Genomic DNA, 20307 nt, shown 5'->3' with positions numbered 1-20307 from the left:
CAAGTTTTAATTAGTTGTCTTGTTTTTTAGTTGATTATTAATATTGCTGATATCTCAATTTCAGCCCTTCAAGCACTGTTTTTGCCATAATGCTATTAGTCAAGCAAGTTTAATTTCTCTAGACACATTTCTTCAATTGCTGCAGTCAAACCCAATTTAATAAACTCATTATCCATAAGTGAGGTCACTTTCCCTGCCTGACTAATACATGAGCCACTTAGAAACTTACTTTGGTTGCAGGCTTACTTTTATTTTATATTGTGATCATATGTTTAATAGAAGTATTTTATTGATAATATTTTCATACTTTTCTGTCAAAGGGTGAAAAAAAATATTCTTTAGCATCTTGGCTAAATTAGCTAATTACATACAAAGCATCGTGCAGTGAGTGGGTAATAGCAGATACACATTACTAAATTCAACATACAAATGAGTTGCAGTTACAATCACAAGTGATTATAATAGAATTTGCCTTTTAATACTGCTCTTGATGATAGGATTATAATGCTATCACAAAATAAGCTGGGGTACTTTCCCCTCCTTTCAATCTGTTTGTCTAAAATGAATATTTCATCCTTAAGGTTTTGGTGAAACTCATTTGTAAAACTATCTGGGTATTATTTTTTAGTGCATAGGTATTTATAATACTGATTCAATGTATTAATCATTGTAAATTCATGAATATCTTTTTTTGAGTCAATCTTTGCCAATTATGTTTTTGTAAAACAGTCTAAATTTTCAAATATACTAGCATAAAGGCATTAATATTTTAATTTTTAAAATCTTTTGTTCATTCTTATTATTTTATACTTGTTCTTGGTTAATCTTGCTAGATATTTTTAAGTCCATTCAAAGATTTTGCTTTTATTGGTCTTCTCTATTGCTTTTGTTTTGTTTTGTTTAATTTCTCCTTTTATTTTCTTGGTTCTGTTTCTAACTTCTTGGGTTAAATGAATAGCTCATTAATTTTCTTTTTCTAATGTGTGTGCCAAAATACCACTTTAGTTCCATCCCACAAATTTAATGTGTAGTGTTTTCATCTTCATTAATTATATACATTTCTAAGCACAATGCTATCAGTATATTAATAATCCTTTGGTTGTCACCATTTGCTTAGTCGATATGTCTGAAAGAATGTGTGTCATCAAACATGTCTGGGCAGGTTCTAGATATAGCCAGATTAAATTTTTGTTGTATTTCCAAATTCAAGTGATTTCCTTTTCTATCAGTCAGTCTCTGAGAGAAGTGTTTTAAAGTCTATGGCTATGCCAATTTCAGTTGCCCTGAATGTAAATGGGCTAAGTGCCCAAATCAAAAGACACAGGGTATTAGATTGGATAAAAAAACAAGACCAAAACAAACAAACCAACCAACCAAAAAACAAAAACAAAAGAAAACAAGACCCATCAATATGCTGTCTGCAAGAGACTCATTTTAGACCCTAAGACAGCTCCAGATTGAAAGTGAGGGGGTGGAAAACGATTTACCATGCTAATGGACACCAAAAGAAAGTTGGGGTGGCAATCCTTATATCAGACAAATTAGATTTTAAACCAAAGACTATAATAAGAGATGAGGAAGGACACTGTATCCTACTTAAAGGGTCTATCCAACAAGAAGATCTAACAATTGTAAATATCTATGCCCCTAACATGGGAGCAGCCAATTATATAAGCCAGTTAATAACAAAAGCAAAGAAACACATCAACAATACAATAATAATAGTAGGGGACTTTAATACCCCCCCTCACTGAAAATGGACAGATCTAAGTAAAAGATCAACAAGGAACTAAAGGCTTTAAATGACACACTAGACCAGATGGACTTCACAGATAATATTCAGAACATTCCATCCCAAAGCAATGGAATACACATTCTTCTCTAGTGCCCAAGGGACATTCTCCATCCCCATTCTTGGGATCATTCCCTGCATATATTCGGACCACAATGCTTTGAAACTAGAACTCAAATACATGGAGGCTAAGGAGCATCCTACTAAAGAATAAATGGGTCAACCAGGAAATTAAAGAAGAAGTAAAAAAAAATCATGGAAACCAATGAAACTGAAAACACAACTGTTCAAAATCTTTGAGATGCAGCAAAGGCAGTCCTAAGAGGAGAGTATATAGCAATACAAGCCTTTCTCAAGAAACAAGAAAGGTCTCAAATACACAACCTAACCCTACACCTAAAGGAGCTGGAGAAAGAACAGCAAATAAAGCCTAAATCCAGCATGAGAAGAGAAATAATAAAGATCAGAGCAGAAATCTATGAAATAGAAACCAAAAGAATAGTAGAACAGATCAACGAAACTAGGAACTGGTTCTTTGAAAGAATTAACAAGATTGATAAACCCCTGGCCAGACTTATCAAAAAGAAAAGAGAAATGACCCAAATAAATAAAATCATGAATGAAAGAGGAGAGATCACAACCAACACCAAAGAAATACAAACAATTATAAGAACATATTATGAACAACTATATGCCAGCAAATTAGACAATCTGGGAGAAATGGATGCATTCCTAGAGAAGTATAAATTACCAAAACTGAACCAGGAAGAAATAGAAAACCTGAACAGACCCATAACTAGTAAGGAAATTGAAGCAGTAATCAAAAAACTCCCGACAAACAAGAGCTCAGAGCCAGATGGCTTCCCAGGGGAATTCTACCAAACATTCAAAGAAGAATTAATATCTATTCTTCTGAAACTGTTCCAAAAAATAGAAAAGGAAGGAAAATTTCCAAACTCATTTTATGAGACCAGCATTACCTTGATAACCAAACCAAAGACCCCATCAAAAAGGAGAATTACAGACAAATATCCCTGATGAACATGGATGCAAAAATTCTCACCAAAATACTAGCCAATACAACCAAGTGGGATTTATTCCTGGGCTGCAAGTTTGGTTCAATATCTGCAAATCAATCAATGTGATACAATACATTAATAAAGAACAAGAACCATATGATCCTCTCAATAGATGCAGAAAAAGCATTTGACAAAGTACAGCATCCTTTCTTGATTAAAACTCTTCAGAGGGTAGGGATAGAGGGTACATACGTCACCATCATAAAAGCCATCTATGAAAAACCCACAGCAAATATCATTCTCAATGGGGAAAAACTGAGAGGTTTCCCCTTAAGGTCAGGAACAGGGCAGGGATGTCCACTATCACCACTGCAATTCAACATAGTGCTGGAAGTCCTAGCCTCAGCAATCAGACAACAAAAAGAAATAAAAGGCATCCAAATTGGCAAAGAAGAAGTCAAACTCCCACTCTTTGCAGATGACATGATACTCGATGTGGAAAACCCAAAAGCCTCCACCCCAAAACTGCTAGAACTCACACAGGAATTCAGTAAAGTGGCAGGATATAAAATCAATGCACAGAAATCAGCTGCATTTCTATACACCAACAACAAGAGAGAAGAAAGAGAAATTAAGGAGTCGATCCCATTTACAATTGCACCCAAAACCATAAGATACCTACGAATAAATCTAACCAAAGAGGCAAAGAATCTGTACTCAGAAAACTATAAAATACTCATGAAAGAAACTGAGGAAGACACAAAGAACTGGAAAAACATTCCATGCTCATGGACTGGAAGAACAAATATTGTGAAGATGTCAATGCTATGTAATCTACACATTTAATGCAATCCCTATCAAAATAGCATCTACTTTTTTCAAAGAAATGGAACAAATAATCCTAAAATTTGTATGGAACCAGAAAAGAGCCCGAATAGCCAGAGGAATGTTGAAAAAGAAAAGCAAAGCTGGTGGTATCACAATTCCAGACTTCCAGCTCTATTACAAAGCTGTCATCATCAAGACGGTATGGTACTGGCACAAAAACAGACACATAGATCAATGGAACAGAACAGAGAGCCCAGAAATGGACCCTCAACTCTGTGGTCAACTCATCTTTGACAAAGCAGGAAAGAATGTCCAACGGAAAAAAGACAGTCTCTTCAACAAATGGTGTTGGGAAAATTGGACAGCCACATGCAGAAGAATGAAACTGGACCATTTCCTTACCCCACACACAAAAATAGACTCAAAATGGATGAAAGACCTAAGTGTGAGACAGGAATCCATCAAAATCCAACACAGGCAGCAACCTCTTCGACCTCAGCCACAGCAACTTCTTCCTAGACACATTGCCAGAGGCAAGGGAAGCAAGGGCAAAAAATGAACTATTGGGACTTCATCAAGATAAAAAACTTTTGCACAGCAAAGGAAACAGTCAACAAAACCAAAACACAACTGACAGAATGGGAGAAGATATTTGCAAATGACATATCAGATAAAGGGCTAGTATCCAAAATCTATAAAGAACTTATCAAACTCAACACCCAAAGAACAAATAATCCAATCAAGAAATGCGCAGAAGACATGAACAGACTTTTCATCAAAGAAGACATCCAAATGGCCAACAGACACATGAAAAAGTGCTCAACATCACTCGGCATCAGGGAAATCCAAATCAAAACCTCAATGAGATACCACCTCACGCCAGTCAGAATGGCTAAAAGTAATAAGTCAGGAAACGACAGATGTTGGTAAGGATGCAGAGAAAGGAGAACCCTCCTACACTGTTGGTGGAATGCAAGCTGGTGCAGCCACTCTGGAAAACAGTATGGAGGTTCTTCAAAAAGTTGAAAATAGAGCCACCCTATGACCCAGCAATTGCACTACTGGGTATTTACCCCAAAGATACAAATGTAGGGATCCGAAGGGGTATGTGCACCCTGATGTTTATAGCAGCAATGTCCACAATAGCCAAACTATGGAAAGAGCCATGATGTCCATCAACAGATGAATGGATAAAGAAGATGAGATACACACACACACACACACAATGGAATATTATGCAGCCATCAAATAAATGAAATCTTGCCATTTTCAACGACATGGATGGAACTAGAGGGTATTATGCTAAGCAAAATAAGTCAATAAGAGAAAGACAAGTATAATATGATCTCACTGATATGAGGAATTTGAGAAACAAGACAGAGGATCATAGGGCAAGGGAGGAAAAAATGAAAAGATGAAACCAGAAAGGGAGACAAAGCATAAGAGACTCTTAATCTCAGGAAACAAACTGAGTGTTGCTGGAGTGGTGGAGGGGTGGGAGGGATGGGGTGGCTGGGTGATGGACATTGGGGAGGGTATGTGCTATGGTGAGCGCTGTGAATTATGTAAGACTGATGAATCACAGACCTGTACCTCTGAAACAAATAATACATTTTGTTAAAAAAAAGTAAGATAGTAGGAAGGGAAAAATGAAGGGAGGAAAATCAGAGGGGAGGATGAATCATGAGAGTCTATGGACTCTGAGAAACAAACTGAGGGTTTTAGAGGGGAAGGGGGTCGGGGGGGATGTGTAGCCCAGTGACGAGTATTGAGGAGGGCACGTATTGCATGGAGTACTGGGTGTTATACGCCTACAATGAATCATGGAACACATCAAAAACTAATGATGTATGGTGACTAACATAATAATTAAAAAAATATATTTTTCAGAACCACACACACAAAAGTCTATGGCTATGCCAATTTCTTCTTGTAATTTTGTTAATTTTTTAAAATTTATTTTAAGGTTATATTATTGGGGCACATAGTTTCTAGACAATTGTGAGTCTGAACTGTTCCCTGCATTATTAGGTAATAAATCTAAAGCTTTTGCCTTTAGCCAATTTTTTCACTTATTACATGTGTGAGTGTACACACACACACACACACACACATAATATATATATATTTCCTTTAAATATTTTTGCAAGATTGTGTTTTGTATGGGTCTTTTCTACCAAAATGAAACCACTTTTTATTTATGCATCTGCCTAAGAATTTGTCCTTTAACAAATAATGGATTACCACAAAACAAGATATGATGTGTTAATGTAAGGTCTGGGATCACTCCATCTTCAGGGGACTTACCCTTTGATTAGGAAAGAATGTCAGATGCTACAGTTCAGTGAGAACTGTTTGTCTCTTCTGAAGTCTATGTCAAACTCAAGCCATTTTCAACCCATTCAGGTCTACTGTAAGCCTAAGAGATTGGGCTGTTAAGTACTTAACTCCTCTTGACCTCATCAAATTTATCCTTTTCTACTTAATAAACACTGATTAATCAACATTAGGTTATCAAGGAACAGGGTATTTATCCATAAAATATGCACCAAATTGCTGAGATACATACTCTACAGACAACTAAGAAAATACAAAAAGCAAGATATTTATCACTGTCAAGTAGCTGTTTAAGGCATTATACAAGGGAGAAGAGAGGAGTACATGAATTACCCCATTCTGCCCCTAAATTATAAGTCTACTTTCTACCAAAACTAAGGATCAGCACTGACAGCGATTACAGGTTGAATTAGATCTTCCATAACATACTTCCATGCTGATTTGAAGGCAATTTTGATTGTTTACTTTAGACTGTAATTGTTGATATCCCATACATTACAAAAAATTACATGATTGTCCTGAGACAAATCTGAATATATTTCAAAATGTGTATCTCTTAGATCTACTTTTAAAAATTCATCTATTAAATTTTTCCTTTACCAGGTCTTCCTGTATTTAATCTTTTTTTCCCATTGTCTTAATCCATGTTTTATTTCATTTTTCTCATCCAAATGTACCTTGTTAAACAAAAAGTAAAATTGCAGTTGAAGAGTTTTTCTACACAATTTGAAAAGACTCCATTGTTTCCCCCATTAGGAAGGCCAGTCTTTCCTCTAGTTAGATTTGCTAACTGCTGGCACCCAGCTCTGTAAACTGCCTTACGTTCTTCATTGTTTGGCATTTCCACTTGAGCTTCAAATTCAACATTTTGTAGAGACCTAACTAATTCTGATGAACTGTAGGAAGACTTGGCAGTGTGAGTCACTGTCCAAGCAGAGTCAGAAATTTGTGAGGGAAACAACTCAGCATGCTTGTTTTGTGCCTAGCTTTGGCTTGTGGGAAAGGACACAAACAGAGTTTTTGTTTTTGTTTTGTTTTTTAACTTCAGATGAATCAAACATACTACATGAGGGTATAATGAATTATTGTACTACTTGAGTTTATGCATTTTCATACATGTTTACTTTTTTTCAAGGAACAGGAAGCAATCCTCCCCCCAAAATAAGCCCAGAACATCCATTTATTATTTTTCAGAGCTGAGACCAAAAATATCTTAATTGCTTCGAGTACTGGGTTCTGCCTCCACCCACCCCACGATTAAAGTTTTAGCTTTCCTTTTTTTTAAAAAAGTATTTATTTCCCATTTATTGAGAGCGTGACTGGGAGGGGTTGGAGGTGTGGGGGTGGGGGAAGGGACAAAGGGAGAGGGAGAGAAAGAATCTCCAGCAGACTCCCAACACAGGGCTCTATCCCACAACCCTGAGATCATGACCTGAGCTGAAACCGAGAGTGGGATACTTAACCTGAGCCACCCAGGGGCTCCTAAAGTTTTACCTTTCTAAGGATTTCCAAGGATTAGTTGGAAGTTTGGTAAACAAGGGGCAAGATAAAAAAAATCTCCAGAATGCCCTCAGTAAAAACTAGATATTTGCTTTATTCTTTTATACTTTTTTTCTTGTTCCATTTTTAAGTTAATAGGAAACCTCAATAAGCTAAAATTTTAAAATGTCAGCTGTAAAATGTATCTGTGTATTCAATCTATTTTCAGAAATATTTGAAGACATTTTAAAGATGTAAATTAAATGGAAACTGTACCTGTGATAAAGTACTATTAACCCAAATAAATAGTAAATCTCTACTAGAGAATTTGGACTTGGACACAGGTTTCATTTTCAAATGATGAAATCTCATTTAATATATACATATAAAGATAGTTATAATAAAACTAATATGTGAAAAACCTGGGTTCAAGTCTTAATACAGAAACTTTCTAGATATGTGAACTGTAAATTTGGGCAAATCATGTATCCTCTGAGATTCACAAGTAAAATGTGAACACTGCTACTACTTTTGTCCATTTGTCAGGTTGTTGGAACAGAGGAAATGAAATTATGAATGTTAAATGGTCCAATGAGTGTGAGATCTGATTCTTAACTGGACTCCTATCCTTGCCTAACTTCTCAGTAATAATAGAGGATTTATGGATTATTTAGGCTAAAGTCTAAGGATTTACTCAAGTTGATGTAACTCATTGTATTAGTCAAGGTTCTCCAGAGAAACAGAACTAACAGCTAATACATGTGTATGTGTATAATATATGTAATGAGGAATTAGCTCACATGATTATGGGGGCTGGGAAGTTCCAAGATCTGCAGTTGACAGGCTAGACACTAAGGAAAGCTGACCATGTAATTTCAGTCAAAGTCCTAAGGCCTGAGAACCAGGAGAGGTGACTATGTAAGTTCTAGTCTGAAAGTTTGCAGGCTCAAGACCCCCAAATTGCTGATTTTTCAGTTCAAGTCCAAAAGCAAGACCTGACTGCTATCCAGCTCAAAAAGGCAGATGGATTTCTCTCTGACTTAGCCTTTTTGTTCTAGGCAGGTCTTCATTTGATTGGAGGATGCCCACCCATATTAGAACCATGTCCTTTACTTAGTCTACCAATTCAAAAGTTAATCTCATTCAGACAAATCCAGAATAATGTTAGGCAGAATGTCTGGCTACCCTATGACCAGTCAAGTTGACACTTAAAATTGGCCATCGTATTTATGTATATTTTTTAAATTAAGTTCTCTAGATTTTAATTTCAGCAGAGTCAACCTACAGTATTATGTTTCAGGTGTACAATATAGTGCCTCAGTTTTCTACACATTACTCATTGCTCATCATGATAAAGGTACTCTTTAATCATCTTCACCTATTTCATCCATCCCCCCACCCACCTCTCCTCTGGAAACCATCAATTTGTTCTCTATAGTTAAGAATCTGTTTCTTCATTTGTCTTTCTCTTTTCTCCTTTGTTAGTTTGTTTCTTGAATTCCACATGAGTAAAATCATATGGTATTTGCCTTTCTCTGACTTATTTGGCTTAGCATTATACTCTCTAGCTCCATCCATGTTGTTGCAAATGGCAAGATTTCATTCTTTTTTTATGGCCAAATAATATTCCATATAACACTTCTTCTTTATCAGTTTATCTATTCATGGGTACTTGGGCTGCTTCCATAATTTAGCTATTGTAGATAATATTACAATAAACATAGGGGTGCATGTATCCCTTTGAACTAGTGGTTTTGTATTTTGTAGTTCTATTTTTAACTTTATGAGGAACCTCCACACTGTTTTCCACAGTGGCTGCACTGTGGAAATGGGTTTGCATTCCCACCAACAGTGTAAGAGGGTTCCTTTGTCTCCACATCTTCACTAACAGTTGTTTCTTATGTTTTTGATTTTAGCCATTCTGACAGGTGTGAGGTGATATCTCATTGTTGTTTTGATTCTCATTTCCCTGATAAGGAGTGATTTGAGGATTTTTTCAAATGTATCTGTTGGCCATCTGTACGTCTTCTTTGGAGAAATGTCTGTTCATGTTTTCTGCCCATTTTTTAACTGGATTATTTGTTTTTTGGGTGTTGAGTTGTATCAGTTCCTTATATATTTTGGATATTAACCCTTTATTGGATGTCACTTGCAAATATTTTCTCCCATTCAGGTTGCCTCTTAGTTTTGTTGATTGTTTCTTTCACTGTGCAGAAGCTCTTTGTTTTGATAGGCCCAATAGTTTATTTTGCTTTTATTTCCCTTGGCTCAGGAGACCTATCTAGAAAAATGTTGTTATGGCCAATGTCAGAGAAATTACTACCTGTGCTCTCTTCTAGGACTTTTATGGTTTCAGGTCTCACATTTAGGTCTTTTATCCATTTTGAGTTTATTTTTGTGTATGGTGTAAGACTGTGGTCCAGTTTGATTCTTTTGCATGTTCCTGTCCAGTTTTCCCAACACCCTTTGTTGAAGAGACTTTTTCCCATTGTATTTTCTTGCCTCCTTTGTTAAAGAGTAACTGACCATATAATTTCAAGTTTATTTCTGGATTTTCTACTCTGTTCCATTGATTTACATGTCTATTTTTGTGCCAGTACCTACTGTTTTGATTACTATGGCTTTGTAATATAACTTGAAATCTGGAATTGTGATGCCTCCAGTTTTGTTTTTCTTTTTCAAGGTTGCTTTGGCTTTTTGGGATCTTGTGTTTCCATACAAATTTTACAATTATTCTATTTCTGTGAAAAATGCTTTAGGTATTTTGATAAGGATTGCACTGAATCTATAGATTGCTTTGGGTAGTATAGACATTTTAACAATATTTGTTTTTTTAATCCATAAGCATGGAATGTCTTTCCATTTTGTCATCTTCAATTTCTTTCATCATTGTTTTGTAGTTTTAGAGTACAGGTCTTTTACCTCTTTGGTTAAGTTTAGTCCTAAAGTATTTAATTAATTTTAGTGCAATTGTAAATGGGATTGTTTTCTTAATTTCTCTTTCTCCTGCTTTATTATTAGTGTATAGAAAGGCAACAGATTTCTGTACATTCATTTTTCAACATTGAGTATAATGTTAGCTGAGGGATTTTCATTTATAGCCTTTATGATTGAGGTATGTTCCCTATAAACCTACCTTGTTAAGGGTTTTTTAATCACAAATGGAAGTTGTACTTTGTCAAATGCTTTTTCTGCATCTATGGAAATGAACATGTTTTTATCCTTTCTCTTACTGATGTGATGTAATGTTGATTTAATTGCAAATATTGAAACAGCTTTGCATCTGAAGAATAAATCCCACTTGATGGTGGTGAATGATTTTTTAAATATATTGTTGGACTTATTTGCTAGTATGTGGTTGAGGATTTTTGCATCTATGTTCATCAGAGATACTGGCCTGGTGGTCTCTTTTTGTAATGTCTTTATCCAGTTTTGGTATCAGAGTAATGCCTTCATTGAATGAATTTAGAAGTTTTTTTCCTCTTCTATTTTATTTTTTTGAAATAGCTTGAGAAGACTAGGTAGTAAAGCTTCTTTAAATGATTGGTACAATTCACCTGTGAAGCCAGCTGGTCCTGGACTTTCGTTTGCTGGGAGTTTTTTTGATTACTGATTCAATTCCATTGGTGGTAATTGGTCTGTTCAAATTTTCCATTTCTTCCTGCTTAAGTTTTGGTAGGTTATATGTTTCTAGAAATATATCTATTTCTTCTAGGTTGTCCAATTTGTTGGCATATGGTTTTTCATAATTTTCTCTTAAAGTTGTATTTCGATGGTGTTATTTTTCCTCTTTCATTTGTGATTTTGAGACCACTTTTTAATTTTTGAGTCTGCCTAGAGGCTTATCAATTTTGTTGATCTTTTCAAAGAGCCAGCTCTTGGTTTTATTGATCAGCTCTAGGGTTCTTTTAGCTTCCATATCACTTATTTATCTTTATTATTTCCTTCCTTCTGCTGGTATTGGGTTTTGTTCTTTTTCTAGCTCCTTTTGGAGTAAGATTAGGTTGTCTGAGATTATTATTCCTTCTTGAGGTAGGTCTGCATTGCTATAAATGTCCCCCTGTCAGAAACACTTGGCTGCATCTCAAAGATTTGGACCATTGTATTTTCATTTTCTTTGTCCCCATGTAATTTATTTCTTCTTTGATTTCTTGGTTGACCCATTCATTTCTAAGTAGCATGCTATTTAACCTCCATGAATTGGTGGTGTTCCTAGATTTTTTTTCTTGTTGATGTCTAGCTTCTCAATCTTGTGGTCAGAAAAGATGCATGGTATGACTTCAATCTTTATTTTGTTGAGACTTCTTTTGTGGCCTAATATGTGATCTACTCTGGAGAATGTTCCATGTACACTTGAAAAACATGTGTATTCTGCAGTTTTAGGATGGAATGTTCTGAATATACTCTTAAATCCATCTGGTCCAATGTGTCGTTCAAAGCCACTGTTTCCTATACAAATGAAAACTACAATGAGATAGCACCTCACACCTGTCAGAATGGCTAAAATCAACAACACAAGAAACAAAAACTGTTGGCAAGGAAAAAGGGAACACTCTTGCACTGCTAGCAGGAAGGCAAACTGTACAGCCACTGTGAAAAACAGTATGGAGGTTCCTTAAAGTGTTAAAAATAGAACTTATGATCCAGCAATCACACTACTAGGTGTTTACCCAAAGAATACAAGAACACTATTTCAAAGGGATACATACACACTATGTTTATAGCAGTATTTACAATTGCCAAGGTATGGAAGCAGCCCAAGTGTCCATCAATTGATGAATGGATAAAGAAGATACAGTATAGTTAAACAATAGAATATTATTCAGGCATAAAAAATGAATCTTGCCATTTGCAACAACATGGATGGAGCTAAGAGTATAATGCTAAATGAAATAAGTCAGAAAGACCAATACCACATGTGTCACTTATATGTGGAATTTAAGAAACAAACAAGCAAAGGGGAAAAATAAGAGAAACCGAGAAACACTCTTAGTTGGAGAGAACTGATGGTTACTAGAGGGGAGACGGTGAATGCATGGATTAAATAGGTGATGGGGATTAAAGAGGGCACTTGTGATGAGAACTGGGTAATCTATGAAACTGATGAATCATATTGTACATCTGAAACTAATATAACACTGTATATTAACTGGAATTAAAAAAAAAACTTAAAAAAAGCCATTCTTTTATTTTCTGTTTTAATGATCTGTTGATGTAAGTAAGGTGTTAAAGTCCCCTACTATCATTGTTATTACTATTGATTAGTTCCTTTATGTTTGCTATTCACTTTTTAAAAAATGTATGTAGGTGCTCCTATGTTGGGTACAGAAATATGTACAATTGTTATATCTTCTTGTTGGGATTGTCCCCTTTATTATATATGTGGTGTCCTTATCTCTTGTTACAGTCTTTGTTTTAAAGTCTATTTTGTTCAATATTAGTATTGCTACCCCAGCTTTCTTTTGGCATCATTTGCATAGTAAATGTTTCTCCACCCCTTTCACTTTCAATCTGCAGGTGTCTTTCTGTCTGCAAAAGTATACTGTAGGCAGCATATAGATGGGTCTTGTTTTTTAATCCACTTTGTCACTCTCTTTTGATTGGAGTGTTTAGTCCATTTACATTCAAAGTAATTATTGATAGATATGGATATATTGCCATTTTGTTACTTGTTTTGTGGTTGCTTTTATAGTTTTTCTCTGAGTCTTGCTCTCTTTCATAGTTTTCTGGCTTTCTTTAGTGATACACTTGGATTCCTTTCTCTTTATTCTTTGCATATCTATTACTGGTTTTTTGTTTGTGGTTACCATTAGGTTTGTATATAACATCTGCATACAGCAGTCTATATGAAGTTTGTTGTCACTTAAGGTTGAATTCATTCTTTACTCCTCTCCCTCCCATTTTATGTATATGGCATCATATTTTACATCCTTTTATTTTGTGAATCCCTTCACTGATTTTTACAGATATCCTTATTTTTATGGTTTTTATGTTTTCTACTTTTCATACTCATGGTCTTTCAAAGAGTCCTTTAGTAATTCTTGTAGGGCTGGTACAGTGGTCATGAACTTTAGTTTTTGTGAAGTTCTTTGTCTCTCCTTCTATTCTGAATGATAGCCTTGTTGGATAGAGTATCCTTGGCTGCAGATTTTTCCCACTCAACATTTTGCAGGCAAGAAGGGAGTGACATGATATATTCAAAGTTTCTGCTGAAAAACGAGATGATAGTCTTATGGGGTTTCCCTTGTATGTAACTGGCATCTTTTGATGCTTTTAAATTTTATACTTTATCTCTACTTTTAGCATTAAAATTACCACGTGTCTTGGTGTGGACATCTTTGGGTTGATTGTTGGGGGATCTATGTCCTTCCCCATATTAGGGAAGTTTTCAGCAGTCACTTCTTCAAATATATTTTCTGTCCCCTTTGTTCTTTCTACTTCTGGGAAACCTATAATGCAAGTGTTACTATGCTTGATGGAGTCACTGAGTTCCCTAAGTCTATTCTCATTTTGCATAACCCTTTTTTCTCTCACTTGCTGAGCCTGATTACTTTCCCATTACTGTCTCCCAAGTCATTAATCCATTCCTCTGTTTTCTCTAGCTGCTATTTATTCAATCAAGTATATTCTTCATTTTATTTATTGTGTTCTTCATCTCTGAATGGGTCTTTTTTATCTCTGTGTTGGGTCTCACTGATGTCATCCACTCTTTTCTCAAGTACAGTGAGTATCTTTATGATCATTACCTTAAATTCTCTAAGCAGGTATATTACTTATCTCCTATTTGCTTAGGTCTCTTGCTGTGATTTTGTCCTGTTCTTTCATTTGGGGCATAGTCCTCTCTTTTTCCTAACTCTGTGTCTGTTCTCATGTATTAGGAAAGTCAGCTATGTCTCTTGTTCTTGAAAGTAGTGGGAAAGGCACACACTTTTAACAAGGTGGCACTTGTCTTCTTCCACAGGGGACACAGAACCACTGCTAAGACTGGGCTGGTTGTGGCTGTTCTGCAAAACATGGGCAGGGGATGCAGTTTTAACAAGGTGCATATGACCTCTACAGGAGGTTGGGAGAGGCAATGTTGGCAAGGTTTGCTGTGGTCTTTGGGGGGAGAGGCTTGCAGGGCCAGGGCTGAGTCAGGACCAGCTGGAGAGGATGGGGCACAGTGTAAGGAATTTAGGTAGTGAATGCCTGTGTAGCACTGGTTCCTGCAGGTGACTGTGTGATTATGCTGGGGAGCAAGGGAGGGTGCCTGTTAACTCATTTGTTCCTGGAGAAGTCCCTCAGGGATCTGTGAGATTATTAACTCTCTCTCTCTCTCTGGTGTGCCCCAGATGTTTTTCAAAGAGCTCCTCAGTCTCTTTGTTGTGCCAGCCTTAAAGGGCAAGAACTCAGGTTTCTAGCACCCTCTAAGCTGAGCCAAGCCCACTGATTTTTAGAGTGCCAGGCTTTACATCCTTCTGGTTGCTAGAACTCATGAAATTTGTTCCTTCTGGTTTTCAATGCCAAATGCTATGGGGATTTGTCTTCCCTGTGCAGGCTTCCCAGGGTGATGTTCTGTTTCTCACCCTTAACCCCTGTGGTTCCTGCCCCCTCCATTGGCCATACCTAGAGGGTTTAGCTCCCCACCACATCTCTATCCTTCCCAACCTCTTCAATGTGTCCTCTTCTCTACATTTAGTTGTGGAGTTTGTTATACCAGTCGTGGGATCATTTTTTGGGTTATTTACATTGATGTGTTATCTAGTTGCATCCATGGGACAAAGTGAGTTCAGGGTCCTCCTAACTCCACCATCTTCCCCATAACCCTCATATAAAAATGATTTCAACTCTGATATTCCAAACAGAAGATATTCAAAATCATTTTAATGTTTTGAGATAGTTATATAAGGCATGTTTACTATAAAATAAATGCCTACTATACAAATAAAGATTTAATAAGAGTTGCTTTTTGTTCTATATGCTCAATGGTAAAATTATTTCATTCAAAGGAAATGAAATTCAGCCTGGCATTTTATTCATTTAGATTTCTACTGTGTTTGTTTTGTTTTCAATAATTATTAAAGTTTGAGTATAGTGACAGATGGTAGCTGCAATTATGGTGAACACAACAGTTACTGTTGTACACCTGAAACTAATGTGTGTCAAATTCCTTTGAATTCAGGATATTAAACACACACCTCCCAAAAATGTTAATACCATCGTGATTAAAAAGCTTAGGATAACAACAACCATTAGCAGAAATTCTGATGGCTCATGAGGTAAGACATATATGAAATAATGACCCCTCCAGAGTTAGGATTACCAATAATTAATAAAATTTATAGCTAATAACTGCAATATTATATTACAATATAAAAATGCAACACTGACTCAGCTTGGTCATTAATCCCTTAATGTATGGTAGAATAGTTATTTTTTCTGCTTTCAAAAACAAAATTACTTTTCTTTAGCAATTTTCCAATATTCTCATCACTATCAATCAAAGTGTAATGTCTATGACATATTTCTATTCACATAAATACCTCAAAATTCACTATAAACAATTATGGAAATAGTTATATATGGACTCCTATAACTGTTACATACTGTTATATATTTATAGGACAAAGTATAAATGAGATGTTTTAGTCTGATCCATTTGTTTTTAAAATTTGAGCTTTCTGTGTTTAAGTATGTGCCCAAATCTTAATAAATTCAATGCACATATTTTAAGATGTTTAAATTGTATAAATCCAAGGTAATTTTTAACATTTTTTTCTTGAAAGTGTAGGTGAAATGGGATGGGCAGATCCTTCTATCTCTGGAGTATTCATTTTACTTAGTCTTATTTTTTTCCTCTTCTTAATCTTTAATTATTAGTTTGTTAGATGTCTAGCATTAATTCTTTTACAAAGAGTAGACTAAGTAAATCAACTTTATTAAGTCGTTAAATTGAAGCTACAGTCAGCAAGCATGGCTATTCTGTATGTTTAAAAACCATGTCCACTGGGTGCCTGGGTGGCTCAGTTCGGCTCAGGTCATGGTCCCAGGGTCCTGGGATCAAGCCCCACATTGGGCTCCTTGCTTGGCAGGAAGCCTGCTTCTCCCTCTCCCACTCCCCCCGTTTGTGTTCCCTCTCTTGCCATGTCTCTGTCAAATAAATTCTAAAAAGAAAAGAAAAGAAAAACATGTCCAGGACTGACATGAGCATTATGGCAGTATAAGAAGTTCCTCCATTTTATTCCTTCTTTTGAACAATGAATTAGATATACAGCCAAGAACTGAAGGACCTTTGTGAGAAGTGTAGGATCCAGACTATATATCAGGAGACCCAGAAGGAATCTCACCCGCCTGTGCATCCAGTAATAGGCAAGCAGACCTGGCCCAATCCCTCTCACTGAGGTTATGAAAAAACTTGGAGAGCATGGACCTGGACCAATACCCACAGATAAGAGAAAATTTCCGTAAGTCAGCCATCCCAAGGAGAGATTCCAGCATGTCATTGGAGCCAAAACAAAAGTTTGGTTGCAGTGGAGACAGTAAGAGGAATTTACCCTAGGTACTCCAATCCCCACAACAAAAGACTGAATTATCCAGCAGCAGTAACCTCTCTAGCAGAAAAACTGAAGAGTGGTGAGTAAATGCCTGGCTATCCTAGGTGTGTGGGATGAATGTTTGAGATACCCATTTCTGGCCAGTGGCTGTAACTGTGGAGAGGGAGAGTGGGGAAGAAGCAGATAAAAATATCAGGTGACATGAAAGTGACAGGGTTCTTGCTAATTAAGTTCAATACTTCAGCAAGAAATCTGCCCATGGCATCTGGGAGCACCTCACCCAAGGATCTCCCTCACTGGGTCCACAGACACCCTAAATGCCAAACCCACACCTCTTCCAACTCTGCAGTTGACTCCTTATGCACAGTCCTGAGTGGAGGTCTGGTAAATGGAGTACTATCAGAAAAATAGATCAGGACCTGTGGCAAGGGAGAAACCACAAATGTGAACTATACAGCACCACTTTATGTAACCCAGAAAGGAGAGAAAACCCTAAATATAAAAGCATCAATGAATAGTATACCTCACATGAAGGCAATCGGTAGAGATTTAAGGAGATATCAGCTACTTCATGTGAAAAGTGATGCAAAACTAGGAAATATGAACAAAGATAACTTTTTAATTACTAAGCTCTGAGACATGGAATGTCAGGATATTGCTGATAAAGAATTCAAAATAGCTATTTAGAAGAAATACAATGAATTATAAAACCCAGAAAGACCATTCTATGAATTCAGGAAAAAAAAACACATGAACAAAATTATATCCTTAGCAAAGAGACATAAATCATAACCAACAAATTCTGGACCTGAGGATTTCAGTAAATGAAAATTGCAATAGAGAACATCAGTAGCAGAGTAGAGCCAATGGAATACACAATAGTAAATTAGAGGACAGGAATTTTGAAATAACCAAATCAGAGCAGAAACAATAGTGAAGAAAGTGATTTATGAAATTTCATTAAAAGAACAAATATTGGAATAATTAGTATACCAGAGGGAGAAGAGGGAGTAAAGCAGAGAAAATTTATATAATAGCTGAGAACTTCTCAAAGTTGGGGAAAAACTTGGGCATCCAAGTTCACAAAAGATAATGGGATATTATCTCAATGTAAAAAGAAATTATTTAAGATAACTTAAAAGATAGAAGGGAATCCTAAATCAGCCAGGGAAAAAATATTTTAACCTACAAAGAACTCTCCACTAGGCTATCAGCAGATTTCTCAGCAGAAATCCTACAGGCTAGGAAAGTACTGGGGGGGGGGGGGGGGGGGGGGGGGAAGAATTACCAAGCAAGAATACTCTATATAGCAAAATTAATCTCATAAAAAAAAGAGATAAGGGAGTTAATCACAACTAGACTTGCCATGAAAGAAGTGCTAAAATCAGGTCATTAAGCAGCAAAATAAAGAGGCTAATCAACAACGTGAAAAGATATGGAAGTATATAACATTAGTAAAGGTAAATATACAGTCAGATTTAGAAAAGTCTAAATCTGTAAGATAGTGTGTTAGCCACTTATCAAAAATAATTACAGCAACTCTAATGAATACAAAATATAAATGATATCAAAAACATGAGCATAATAAGGTTAAGATTTTATAGGCAATTGAATTTAAGTTGCTATCACCTTAAAAATGGGCTTCTGAGATGTTTTATGTAAGCCTCTAAGGAAAACCTAGAGTATACTAAAGAGAAAAAATGGGGAAACAGAACTAACCACCATAGAAAATCACCAATTTACAAAGGTAGAGAAAAAGAAAAAGTAGGAATACAAAACAACCAGAAAGCAATTAATAAAATGACATTAGCAAATTCATATACATCAATAATAACTAAATGTAAATGGATTTAATTCACTAATCAAAAGCCACAGAATAACTGGATGAATTAAAAAAAAAAAAAAAAAACAATTATATAATGCCTCCAAGACTCACTTGAATTTTAAGGACATACATAGATTGAAAGTGAAGGCATGAAAAAAAAATTCAATGCAAATGGAGAAATGCAGTTAGTTATACTTACACCAGACAAAATAGACTTTAAACAAAAATGGTAATAAGAGACAAAAAAGGTCACTGTATAATGATAAAGGGGTCAATTAATGAAGAAGATACATATTTATAAACATGTAAGGACCAACGTCAGTGAATGTAAATATATCAAACAAATATTAATAAATCAGGAAAGATACAATGCAGTAATAATAGGGGTCTTCAACACCTTAAGTTTAGCAATAGATAAGTCATCCAGATAGAAAATCAATAAGGTAACATTGGCTTGAACCATACATTAGACCTGATGGACCTAACAGACATATACAGAACATCCTATCCAACAGCAGTGGAATGCACATTCTTTTCAATTGCACATGAAATATTCTCCAGGACATAAAACAAGTCTTAGTATATTTAAGACTGAAATCATATGAAGTATCTTTTCTAATCACAACAGTATGAAACTAGAAATCAAGAGGAAAGCTCAACAGTCTATAAACGTGCAAATGTAATACAAACTTCTGAACAATGGGTCAAGGAAGAAATCAAAAGGGAAATAAAAAATAACAAAATTGGAAATCTACCAAAATCTATGAGATACTGCAAAAGAAGTTTTTTTTTTTAAAGATTTCATTTATTTATTAGAGAGAGACAGTGAGAGAGGGAACACAAGCAGGGGGAGTGAGAGAGGGAGAAGCAGGCCTCCCGCGGAGCAGGGAGCCCGATGCAGGGCTCGATCCCAGGACCCCGGGATCATGACCCGAGCCGAAGGCAGACGCTTAACCGACTGAGCCACCCAGGTGCCCCCAAAAGAAGTTCTTTTATGGGAACTTTATAATGATATGTGCATATTATTAAGAAAATAGATCACAAACCACCAAACTTTACACATCAAGGAATTAGAAAAACTAAGCCCAAAGTTAGCAGAAGGAAAAAAGCCATGAGCTTTTTTCTTTTTTTGAAAAATATATATTAAAAAATTCACAAACCTTTGGCTAGACTCAAGGGAAAAAAATCAAAATCAGAAATGGAAGAGAAATTAAAACTGATATGACAAAAACAGAATCATAAGAGACTGCTATGAACAATTATATGCTAAAAAAACTGGACAACCCAGAAGAAATGAATAAATTCCTAAAAAACATAAAACCTACCAAGACTGAAACAGGAAAACTAGAAAATTTAAATAGACCAATAATGAGTAAGGAGATTGTATCAGCAATCAAAAATATATAAGACATAAAACCCCAAGACCAGATGGCCTCACAGGCAAGTTCTACCACACATTTGAAGAAGAATTAATGCAAATCATTCCCAAATGCT

The 20307-nt window shown here is 35.8% G+C and overlaps 1 protein-coding gene across 4 annotated transcripts in view; it reads right to left on the bottom strand.

The window, feature by feature from the left end:
* NOL4 (nucleolar protein 4) overlaps positions 1 to 20307 on the bottom strand; it is a 413857-nt gene that overhangs the window by 9412 nt on the left and 384138 nt on the right. The window lies entirely within an intron of this gene.

Source organism: Mirounga leonina, unplaced genomic scaffold, assembly GCF_011800145.1.
Source record: "Mirounga leonina isolate KUSES-001 unplaced genomic scaffold, KU_Mleo_1.0 Mir_93, whole genome shotgun sequence".
Classification (NCBI taxonomy): Eukaryota; Metazoa; Chordata; class Mammalia; order Carnivora; family Phocidae; genus Mirounga; species Mirounga leonina.
Note: the sequence above shows the minus strand (reverse complement) of the source record. Positions and strands in the feature narration are given on the sequence as shown.